Source organism: Acomys russatus, chromosome 24, assembly GCF_903995435.1.
Source record: "Acomys russatus chromosome 24, mAcoRus1.1, whole genome shotgun sequence".
In the NCBI taxonomy this organism is placed as follows: Eukaryota; Metazoa; Chordata; class Mammalia; order Rodentia; family Muridae; genus Acomys; species Acomys russatus.
In genome coordinates this window covers 3,448,575-3,461,040 of record NC_067160.1, presented here as the reverse complement: position 1 = coordinate 3,461,040, position 12,466 = coordinate 3,448,575, and positions in this window count along the sequence as shown.

The following is a 12,466-nucleotide window of genomic DNA, read 5'->3' as shown; positions in this document are numbered from 1 at the left end:
CGCGTGGTTGCCGTGGTGACGGTGGTTCTGCCCCAGCTTGCCTTGCAGGAGTTGGGGCGGGGCGGGGGGGGATTCCCGAGGTCTACCTGTAGACTTCCAAGCCGGAAGCCACAGGCACAGCTGCAAACCTGCATTCTTCTTGCTGATTTGCTCTTAGGCACAACTGGTGATCTGTACGTTAGGGCAGTCACAGACCCAGTTATAGTGTAGGCTCCGGAGGCTAAATTTACGTTCTGCGCATTTCTCGTCCATAAAAAATTTACAAAAACAAAACAAAACAAAAACAAAAACAAAAAACAAACAAACAAAAAAAACAAAAACAAAAAAATCTCACCATGACTGTTGATGTGCAGAATTCCACAAACATTTCCCAGTGATTCACAACACCATACAAGGAGTAAGTAGCTGAGGGAAGGAGGAGGAGATAGGGCTAGCACTAGGCAGCTCAGCTAGGTGTGTGTGTGTGTGTGTGTGTGCTGGGCTGTGTTGGTCTTAAAGCTAGGAGAAACTCTAAAGTTTCGAGTAGGGATTGGATATTAGATGTTCAGTTAGTATCACAGCCTCTAAATTTGAGGAAGATTCTTCAAGCTATGAAAGGTTGACCCAACAATCCTTAAATTGCGTCTGACCTTTCTTTTCTATCTCCCAAATTGAAGCTATCCTAAAATATTAGTCAACAGTTTCAGTCACGGTTCCTGAATGAGGAGCTGTGTTGCTGGATTCTCTCTAAGAAACAGAAAGTGGGAGAGAGCTCTGCTTGGTGGTTTGGTTACAGGAACAAGGAAGGCACCGACCCTGTCTTGTCAAAGGAGGAAACCGACAACTAGAGCAGCAGGTCAAGAACTGGAAAGGAAAACGCCCAAGCCTGGTGTGAAGGTGGTGGTTACGGCAGCTCTGACAAGGCGTGAGACATCTGCATCAACGCCATGGGGCCCTCTGGTCCATGGTTTGACCCGAGTGAACTTTGTTTTGCTTTGGTATTGATAAAGACCTAACAGCTACACTACCATATTTCCAACATCAGCAACAGTCAAACACATTAGCAAAGGAAAACAAGACACATTAAGGAAAAAAAATACCCCAAGAACAAATACATTGTAAATGTATTTATATACTAGCATTTATAATTTAAGACTCAGAAGTAATTAAGTTAATTCATAGCTTCTACGGAACAGAATGAGCTGGGTTTCATTCTGATGGTGGTTCAAATACTCACTGTTCACCACTGCTCTCCATGTGCCTGAAGGTGCCTGCATGCATTTAGTTATTTAAGAATTGAAAAATCAAACAGCAATAAATATTTAAGCTATTACACTTTTATTTAGAATGGTATTTGCTTCATGTGTGATAAGTACTATTTTCAAAAAGTTCGCATACTTAAATTGTAAATTATATATAAATTGACTGCAGTTCATTAACTCCATTTTGAAGCATGGTAAAACTCACAGTATTCATGTTCTCATAGGAGTTAAAAAGAGAAAGTACAGATTGCTGAACAGAACTGTAGTCTAGCTGGATGACATTTGTTTTTATATCTGACAGTTAAAACTGTAGAAACAGCTTTAGAGTCAGGTGACTGTTCCATATGCTTTCTTTGTCTTTTGAAATTTTGGTGACAGGAGTAATATTTTTTGCAAATGTTTTAACTTGAAGAATTAAAATTTCTCCTTAAATTTACATTATTCTCCTTCATGTTACTTACTAAGGCATATTTCCCCCCAAGAATCAATGAATTGATGAATTTGTTTAATGAATTAATTATTAATACAATTATCGGTAGAAGGCAGATATTAGTAAATTAGTGTATCTCCAACTTGAGATGTAAAGAAGCTAGACTTACAGTGTTGGCATAGAAGGAAGAAGAGTAATCAAATTCAGAGGAAGAAGTCAGTTGCTGCTCTCAACATGGATGTGTAATTAGCATAGAAATGACGGACAACAAGATTGGCGTGAGAGGACTGACCATGCCTGGGGCTGCTGTGTGTGTGCAAAAATACTTCAGGAACAGGGCTAAGGGAGACCTAATATACTAGAATATTTTTATTTTTATTTGTTTTGTTTTTTGTTTGTTGAGACTTGGGTTTTCTGTGTAGACTTGGTTGTCCTAGAACTTGCTCTGTAGATCAGGCAGGTCTAGAACTCAGAGACCCACCTACCTCTGCCTCCCGAGTGCTGGGACTAAAGGCATGTGCCACCACCATCTGCCTCAATTAGAAATCTTTTTTAAAACGATACGTTTATTTATTATTTATACAGTATTCTGCCTGCATGTGAGTCAGCAGGCCAGAAGAAGGTACCAGATCTTATTGTAGATGGTTATGAGTCACCATGAGGTTGCTGAGAATTGAATTCAGGGCCTCCAGAGGAATAGCCAGTGCTCTTGACCTCTGAGCCATCTCTCCAGCCTTCTACTAGAAATATATTTTTTAAATTCTTTTTTAATTTTTTTACATATACATTTATATTATTACACATATATACAATAAACTACCTATAGTAAGAAGAACCATGATACAATCAGGAATTATATAAGTGTTACATTCTTAGTGTTTTCGCTATTTGTATTTGACAGCCTTGAAGAAGACATCTTTCCTATCTTGGTGCATCTAAATTTCTGAATGTAAACCAATCTCCATCACATACTGTCATTATCAATTTAAAATATCTATCTAGACCTGGATTGGGTCCTGGATTGCCTCCTGGATTGGCTTTCGGAGTCCTGAGCTCCTTTGACCCCCTTTCTACCCTGGAGCGTGCACTTCTAGTTTTGTGCTTGAGGGAGACCAGAGCTTCCTGGGGGAGAAAGCGGGAAAGGCCCGGCTCCCACAGGATGCAGAATGACAGCTGTCACCCAAAGTAGGGTGACAGAATCCCTGTTTAGAGTCAAAAAGGGTGAGCATGCCCTGGCTCGAAGAGCCTCCACACTCTGAGGGGGGGCATTTCTATTTTTTCTACTTTGTTTTTTGTGCCTTGAGAGGGATGCGGGACTGGACCCAGTCTGTGGAGCAGCAGAGGCCTCCTGGTCAGGGCACTCCCCAGTCCTGTCTGAAGGCTCCTTACACTCTTTCTGAACCCTGCCAGCCCAACTCGGGTGTAATCAATGACCTTTTAGCTTCTCAGAAAAAGAAGAGGAAAAAAAAAAAAGCAAAACAAAACCTGGTAATGCAGGGACCATGTAATCATCATTAGGATGGCTGCCAGCTTCTTGAATCTGCTATCAGACTTGTGTTTGGTGGAGTGTGCCAATCCCTCCTGGAACAATTGCCTCAAGAGTGTTGACTATTTCCAGCATCACTTCCTATCTTAATCTATCACAGGGAACAATTCATCACATAGAAAAGGCCCTCAAGTTAGGGAGACACATACCTTCTTTAAAGTCATGGCACATTTATTTATTTATTTATTTATTTAGCCAAAAACCAAATCTCTTCGTTTTGGGAGGATGTGCTGCAGATAGCACCTCACATGAGTAATATTTACAACCTTGATTTCATGGCACTTCTCTCATCCGAAATAAACAGCCAGGGAGGAAAAACCTCTCCCCATTTTCTGTCCATTTTAGCAGCAGTCCTCCAGTGCTTAGGACTGACTCAAACAGGCCCCACCCAAAACACTGCCTTTCTCCAGCCAGCTGAGTCTGAGAATCAGGGCTCTACAGCCTGCTCCACCTCACATCTCATGGCCCTCGCCAAATTAATATGGGAAATCAAAGCCATGTACCCACCCTTAAGCCCAAATATCTTTTGGGAGATCCTCCAGCCATTAGCCCCACTCACCTCCTCCTCCACAAAATAACCCAGCCCCCCAAGAACTCTATGATAAAAGTAGATAACCCATCACCCTCCCCTCCCCTCCCCCTACTCCACCTCCCACCAAGGTAAAGGGAGTGGTCCCTGCTTCTCCTTCCTCTAGTCAACAAAATCACACCCCGCAAAAGCCTGCCAAAAAATGAAAAATAAAAGCTGAGTAATTCTATGGCCTTTCACCCCCAACTCTCCCAGGAAACAGCTTTGCAATCTCTGTGATTCTCCCAGGAAACAGCTTTGCAATCTCTATGATTCTGTTGCAAAAACAAACAAACAGACAAACAAAACTCAAGGTAAAATGCTGGTGAATTCTGCCTGGGCTTCTACTCATGACTCCGATTCTAAGCCAGAATTTCAGGAGTCCCAAAGATTCCCAGTTAGAACACTTAACTGGTACCCACACCAAACTGCAGATTTTAAAGAATTCAGACAGGCAGTAAAGGAAAATGGCATCCATGCACCTTGGACAAAATTGCTCTTGCAGATCTGGTTTGCCACCCTAAATATGCCCCAAGACTGGAGAGATATTCGTTGCTCCTCCCTGCCTGGCCCACTAATGGACAGTGGAAGCCTATTTCAGAGACAATGTCTCCAACAAGTTTCGAGAACTCAGGACTGAGAACACGCCCCATGAGGATTTGGTAAACTTAGACAGGGAACGTTTTCCACAGAAGCACAGCAGAGGACTTTACCAACGACAAGTCTCTGTGCAATTCACTCTTGGGATAGAATAACTTGCCTCCCTCTGTCTCACAAGATCCCACCCACCCTGCAGCTAGCTGCCTGGTGGCACCAGCCCTGCCTGTGCCATCCCTGGCCTTGCACGCACAGGTGTGAGTCTGCTACATATGGGCCATGGGAGAAGCAGGCACCATGGGTCGCCACGCCCATGGCGGAGGCAACAGCATCCACATGAACCCTGCCCTTCCCAACAGATTGCCCCAAGTGCAACACCGTGGACTGGCACCTTCGGCAGGTGCCCACTCACCGCACACACGCAGGACAGCACTGGTGAACTTCTAGGGCATGGGAAGATGTTGGATGTGCACTGGAATTCTGCCCTCCCTGGAGCCTAGTCTCCTCCCCCCTCTGCCATCCTGAGGGCATTTGGGGGTTAAGCCACTGGGCTTCGGGTTTCCCAAAACTTGTTTAAATACTTGATTTTCCTAACAGTTTATGCTTTTGACCCAAAACTGTTTACAGATCGCAGACAATGTCAGTGCTAATGTATCTTGGAGCCACCTCACAGGTCAAATGAAATATGTTCGCAACTATTAATAAAGCCAGTTTAGCTTTCACAGACAAGCCTTTAACCGTCAGATACACAATTAACACGATGTTTCATCCCTCAGCTTCTTTACGCAGGTGAGAGACATCCCCAGCCCTTCCCCTGCCTTCCTAACTTGACACGGGTGACTGCACGCTTAAAGGATGCCAAAATGAGGACTGAGATTCCTCTAATCCTTGCCCCTTGCTTTTTGTAGTGCCCACAGACACTCCTGTGGTAACTCCAGCCAGGTGAAATGGCACCTGTCCATGCTTTAGGGCCATTCCTCTTTTTAATCAAGCAGCTACTCTACCCCCGAGGGCCTGCAAGATGCACTGCCAATCAGACTGTTACTGGAATAACCTGAGTGTTACTTCCTTTTCTTAAAAATAGCCTCGTGCATAGATTATCCAGCTGCCAGAGGCCTTTGCCCCTCGTGCTTACTTCACAGGCTTATCTCTAGAAGGACGAGGAAGCCACTGCACCCAGACTGAAATGAGCGGTCCCATCACACAGCAGCCACGCAGGCCAGACACACCTGACGGGGAACTTCTGAGATGAGCTTATTCAGGTGAGAACATCTACCGCTTACAGCCTTGGATTCCTCCTGCAACAGACAAGCTCTCTTGCTAGGTCCTAGACCCAGCGACTGCCACACATGTAAAGACTTGCATAGTATTGAGGGGAAATGCTTTGTTTATGTCGATGTATCAACTGTTATTTGCAATCACTATTGATACCCTCAAAAAATTCTGCACATCCTTGAGATGTCAACCCACTAAGCAGTTAAGTAGGTTCAGTAATCCCTTATGTTACCGACACCTATCCGATAATGCTGTGTTTGTTTGTTTTTCTAATGCTTGCACCCTGCCTCATGCAATTTTTAAAACAGCAGATGAGCGATATTACTGAGGGCACTGCCAGGTGGGTTCGTGTTCAACACCAAGCAGTCCCCAGCACAGAGGCTGAAGGCTGTAAAGCCATCTCTCCTGTATAAAAGAAAACAGGAGGAGATGTGGGACCCTTCGGTTGATGCTGAAACCTGGCATTTCCAGGTAGCCTCTGAGCTTGGTATAAGATGGCGAGGGCTGTCTTCTAAGCTGGGTTCTCTCAAGCCCTGATCTGGGGAATCCCTGATCTTCTAAGGAACATCACATAACCTTCAGGGAGATGACAAGGCCTACCCTTTCCTGATAAGAACCCTGGGATTCCTGGAAACACATTATTTTGAAAATTGTAATGACTGATGATGGCAATCTGGTGAACTTATGCTAAAAAACTTATGCCTAAAAAGTAAAAACCAATCCCATTTAATTTGAAGAATTCCAAAAGAGCCTATGGAAGTATGGGGTCAACCATCTGTGCCAATTAGAGGGTGCTATAGGATAATTTTTTTTTTAAAGGAAAGTTGATTGGAGGCTGCTCCTTTCTTATTTAACATCTAGGCAACTGTGTCAGTCCAGGAACATTAGCAAAGGTTTATTTTACTAGAGAAGTAAAACAGGACTTTCCGTTACAAGGCCCCATGCACACAAGCAGGCAGCAGTGGTGTATTATGCTAAGGGCTGCTAAGGTCTGCAGACTTAGAGCCTCGGCTTCAGACCCTTGCTCTGCTCCTCAGCTAGACTGAATATAAGCTAGAAATGAAGAAGTCACACATAGATCAAGCAGCCAAAACCCAAGATGCTGCAGAGACGAAGGCATGAAAGGCATCATAACATCTTTCAGAGAGACATCGATTAAACCTATAAAATTAAAATGCTGCAAAAAATATGACACTTAAATAACAGCAGATGACTAAGAGGATAGTGGGAACTGAGGAAGTCCCCCCTCCCATTAAAGCAACAGAAAGAAAACCCAACCATTACCAGGCAACACAAAAAGAAACAGAGAGAATTCAAATACAAACACTGTGAAGGTGTATATGAGATCCAATATCTAATTAATAGAAAATTTTAAAAGAAAGTAGAGAAAGAAAAGCAGATGAAAACAGTAAAGAAATTTTTAATTAAAATTTTTATTTACTTTGTGTATATTGGTATTTTATCTGCATATATATCTGTATGCCACATGCATGATTTATGGACAGGTGTGAATCACCATGTGGGTGCTGGGAATTGAACCTGGGCCCTCTGGAAGGGGAATTGGCACTCTTAACCGTTAAGCCATCTCTCCAGCCCCAAGAAATATTTTTTTTTTTAAAAACTTGTTTGATTGGAAAAGAGATAAAGCATTAAGCAATGAGAACTATTGTCAAATGTAATGGGAAATGTGTGCAGCTACCCTGTGGAGTATGTGTAGGTATCAAAGAGACCCAGAGAAGTAATTTGGCTATGGTACTAGAATTAGACAGGAACTCTGTACTCTACCTGAGGGTCCTTAGTGCTCAGTATCAGTCCTGGATGAGAAACTTCATAACTCTAGGGGTGTGCTGAAGAACTTACACGGTGTGTGTGTGTGTGTTGTGGTGTGTATGTGTGTGGTTTGTGTGTGTGTAGTGTGTGTGTGTGGTATGTGTATATGTGTGTGGTGTGTGTATGTGTGTGTTTATGTGTGGTGTGTGTGTGTGGTGTGTGGTGTGTATGTGTGTGGTGTGTGTGTATATGTGTGTGGTGTGTATATGTGTGTGTGTTTATGTGTGGTGTGTGTGTGTGTGTGTGTGTGTGTGTGTGTGTGTCTATGAAGGGGTAGAGAAAGGGGGGAAGAAGAGGAGAAGGCAGAAATTGAGTGATACAGTGGCAGAAATAAAGGTTAAGCATGATTACATGGTCTAGAGTAAAAATGAATTATTGCGTATGGGTTTCCTTTTTAAATTTTGTCACAAACACCCATGACACTGTAAGACAAAGGATAGTCTACTTTACAGTCCCACTGTCTCATTCTAAATCCTATGGTTGGGATTAAAACAACCTTTCCTTCACAGGTCCTGTACTAAAAGCTCACTCGCTAGCTGAAGGGCTTTAGGAAGTGATAAACCTAGGAGTGGGGCTCAGTGAAAGAAGCAGACACTTGGGGCCATGCCACTAAGGATATCTTGGTACCATGTTTTCTTCTCTCTCCATAGCCTAGCCTAGGTGACGGAGGCAGCTTTTCTTTAGCACAAGCCACACACGTTGTCCAAACATAGTCCAAGAATGTAGTAGTGTGATTTCTCTGAGTACTTGTGAGAAAGCCCCAAGAAAGCAAGCCAAGAGTCTTCCAAACTCACTTTCTTCACTACACGGGTGTGTTCTTGGGCTGCGTTTCCTTGCTCCTCCAAGGTGCAGTGGGTAGTAGCGAGCTTACTTCAGGTTATTTGTATATGCCTCTATAGAAAAGCAAGTTCTTGCCCCATGCAGCTTGCCCACCACGTGCAGCGTGTCTGCCATGTGTGGCTTGCCTATGTGTGGGGCTAGTCCCTGTGACTGTATGCTTCATGCATGCGATTGTACTTAACCCTCAGAATTGTATTGTCTGATGCTCTGGATAAGGTTGGCTATTGTGTGGGACAAGTCTGCCTCGTTGATTAGCTCCATCCTCCCAGGTCTTACTGCCTCGAGAGCACTAAGCAAGGAGTGCCTGGAGCGAGGACCTGAAGCTGGCTGTGAGATAAGAGAGAAGAGGCTGTGAGTGAGGCTAATGGGACAAACAGGAAAGGCTTTGCACATCACTTTTTAAAGAAAGGAGGAACACAGTATTAAAATAACAACTATTAGATGGTTTGCAAGTTGTTTATGATTATAATTCCTGGTTTCCAGAAAGAAGGAAGTTTGTTTAAAGAAGTAGGGGATAGAGTCTGAAACAATATTGAAAAGGCACATAAGCCAGGGGAGAAGGTCGCTGCTCAATTTTGTGTTACTTGAACATTAATTTGGACTGTTATCAAAATGCCTAAGGAAAAAAAGGAGGGTATTAATCATGAGGAAGAGACAGACAATTTGTTGAATGTATATAAACTGAAAAAAAAAAAAAACCCACAGCTTAAAATTGGCAAAAGACACACACACACACACACACACACATACACACACACACACATACACACACACACACACACATACACAAAAGTAGATTTTACCCATTCAGAGAAAACAGTAGCACTGACAACTGTGCCCGTGTAGGTTCCCTCAGCTCCCTTACTGGAGCATCTTCCACTGCCTGAAGAACGACCCTGAAGCATGGGGTGAGGAACTTGATAATCTAATCTTGAATTCTCTCCACTTTCTGAGGAGAACCTAGGAAAGCATATGAAAACGCTAAGTTTACAGCATAGGCATGCTAGGTCACAGGTAAAAGGAATTCATTTCTGAATTCCTCCCTATCCTTGTGCACAACGCTTGATGATTCCAGTGCAATTTCAGCAAAACCAAAATGTTTACCCAATTATGAACTAACCAATCTATTTAGAGCTCTATAAGGAAAGGCAGCTTGGATAGTCCTTACATATTATCTCCAGAGGCAAGAAAAGAACTAGAGCTTCTAGAATCCATACTAAAAGAGCTGTTTGTGTATTGTGTGGACCCCTCACTGCCTTTAAATTTATTTCCCCACTAAGTTATCTCCTACAGGTATTACAGCACAGGAGGACAAGCCTTTGGAATGGATTTATTTATATCATAAGGCCATAGAACACTAACTGCTTACCTTATACTTCTGGCTTTATTAGTGCACCAGGGAGGTCCTGATAACAATTCTATGGGTTTGATTCCTCTTGTATTATAGTATCCTTAACTAACAGTCAGTTTTTGAGTGTTACAGAATTCTGTGGATTTTCAAATTCCATTTTAAGATTACTATGGAAGGATAGGAAATCATTATCTAGTTGGCAAGCAATGAGATTTTCTCATACAAACTGAATTTGTGTTTATAAAAATTGTTCAACCTTCTCCCATTCCGCAGATACTTATTTTATTGATGGTTCATATAAACCCTTAGGAGGGATTCATGGTCCAGATTTTCATCAATTTATACTTCTTTTTTCCCTCAGCTGAGTAGGTAGAACTGGCTATTTTAATTCATCTATTATGCTTAATTCATAAATCTTTATATACAGTTTCAGATTCTGCTTAATTTTTAGAATTATTTCTAGCAATAGACTTACACTTGTGCACACTCTAGTGTCCCTAGTTTTATTACAGAAAGAAATTAGCAAGCTGATGCATTACCCTGCCCTGTTTTTACTTCCGTAGAAGAAAATTGGGGAGGGGTATCACTGCAGATGGATCCACTGAAACATTATGGATCCCTGTTTATCTCTTCTCGCCCAGCCCATCAAGGACATGGGCAGAGAGGTGGGGAGACAATGGATGTCACCAGAAACATAGCAAACCCCCAGTTAAAGGGCAAAAGGCGTCAACCATATCATCAGAAGTCAAGTCTACCCACCGTTGGCCAAGTCAAGGCCCTGTGCACCAAAGGAGAAGTCATTTTATGAATCACAGAAAGCCCTGTCACCTAGGCATCTTTCTCTGTCCATGTTAGCTGCTTTGATGTGTGCACCTGTGGCGAGTGCCTCTGAGCACTTGAGTTGTTCTTATGTTTCTTATCCTCTTTGTTTCAGCTTGTAGGTGGGTGCACCCAGCTCCTGTTGTCTTTACTAATGACTCCTTGTTTTCAGGCCTGAATCTTGGGGTTGTGGTAGACTCATTCATTCATCTGATAAAGGGACCATGTTTAATTTTTCCTTGGGATTTAAATCACTCCCAACTTGCATAGGACATCAAAACATTTGTGTTCCTATGAAAGGGCAAATATGGACTCACATTCTACAAGAGACCAGAACTGCTAATCATATGGGTCTCTTTTCAAACTATTCTCCAGATCAGTGGTCCTCAACCTTTGGGTCAATGTTGAGGCCTGCTCACTTTGAGCAGCATAACTATAGATATTTTTATTTCAGGCTCACCAGCCCCATCATTTCAGCTCATTGCTAATGTAAAAGAATCTTCATACAAGGTCAGGTTGTGCATAAATAATTTTCATCTTCAGTCAAACTTATGATCCTCCGAACTCATTATTCTGCTGTACCCACCAGGGAAACAGAGTCAAGGATTTGATTCAGATATGACTTCAGAGGAGGGAATGAAGGGCCCACGTACACAGGACCCAGGTTAACATGGGCCACATTAGCAGCAGCTAGACTTCATTATGTTAAAGGGCTATGAGACTCCATTGTATCACAGAGGACCTACAACTCTGGCTCCGGAAGGGCTCCCTGGATGAGGTCAAGCTCACTAAAGAAACAATGTCTATACCTCCAGCTCCTTCCCTGAAGTAACCCTGAACCAGGTTACTTCAGCCACAGATTGTGTTTACAACTAAACGTATCAGCAAGAATGAGAATTCCCTACCCACAATTGCAGCTGTCCATGTCCAAACTGGCCAGAATAGGGGTCAAAAAGACTTGATTTGTCTAAAAAGTTAAAAAAAAATATTTAGTTTAAGTTGTAGCCAACTGCACTGCTGACCACCCTGTTCCCTTGGCAACCTCCTGCTTGAGCAAATTGTGATTTTTGCCTATATAAACTAACTCTGGCAGAGACTGGTTGTCACAGTTTCAATGCCCTTACATTGGACTGTGTCCGTGATGTCAGTATTTGTTTCTTTTTCTGCCTGGAAATAAAGGTTTTCTCACCCATGGTGTTTCATTTGCATGACCCCAAACCAAACACTCAGTGACCCCTTTGGGGGTGTCAAAAACTTTTCACAGGTGTCACCTAAGACCATTGGAGAACATAGATATTTACATATAATTCATAATTAGCAAATTACAGTTATGAAGTAGCAACAATAATAATTTTATGGTTGGGGGTCACCACAACATGAGGAATTCTATTAGGAAGGTTGAGAACCACTGCTCTAGATCTTTCTCATCAACACAATAATGTACACAGTAGTATTGGACATAGTTTCAATGTTGATCTTGGTGGCAGTGTATATTATACATAATGATTTCATTCTTCTAATATTATTCATTATGTTTACAATTTGCTCAGGCATCAAATGACAGATTTATCGACAACATCTCAGATCAAATGCAGTATGGATATCCTATGTAAGAAAATGAAAGGAAGAGGAACAGGGTCCAAGACCTGAGCCATGTGAGATTTCTTAGGGTTTGTGAGGAAACTCCAAGAAGCCAAGCCAACAGTCTTGTGAACTTAGTTTCTTTAAAATGCAGGATTGTTCTTGGAATATGTTTTCATGGTCCTTCCCATGCAGATAGAAACGGATTTACTTCAGCTTATATTCATTACATGCCTCTATGGAAAAGCGTGCTTTTGCCACATGTGGCTTGTCCTTGTGATGACATGCCTCAGTCACATGGCTCTATGTAGCCCTCGGAATATAAATGATCTGGTGCTCTGGATAATTTTGGCTACTGCATGAGACTTGTGTACAGGTTACGCTGAAG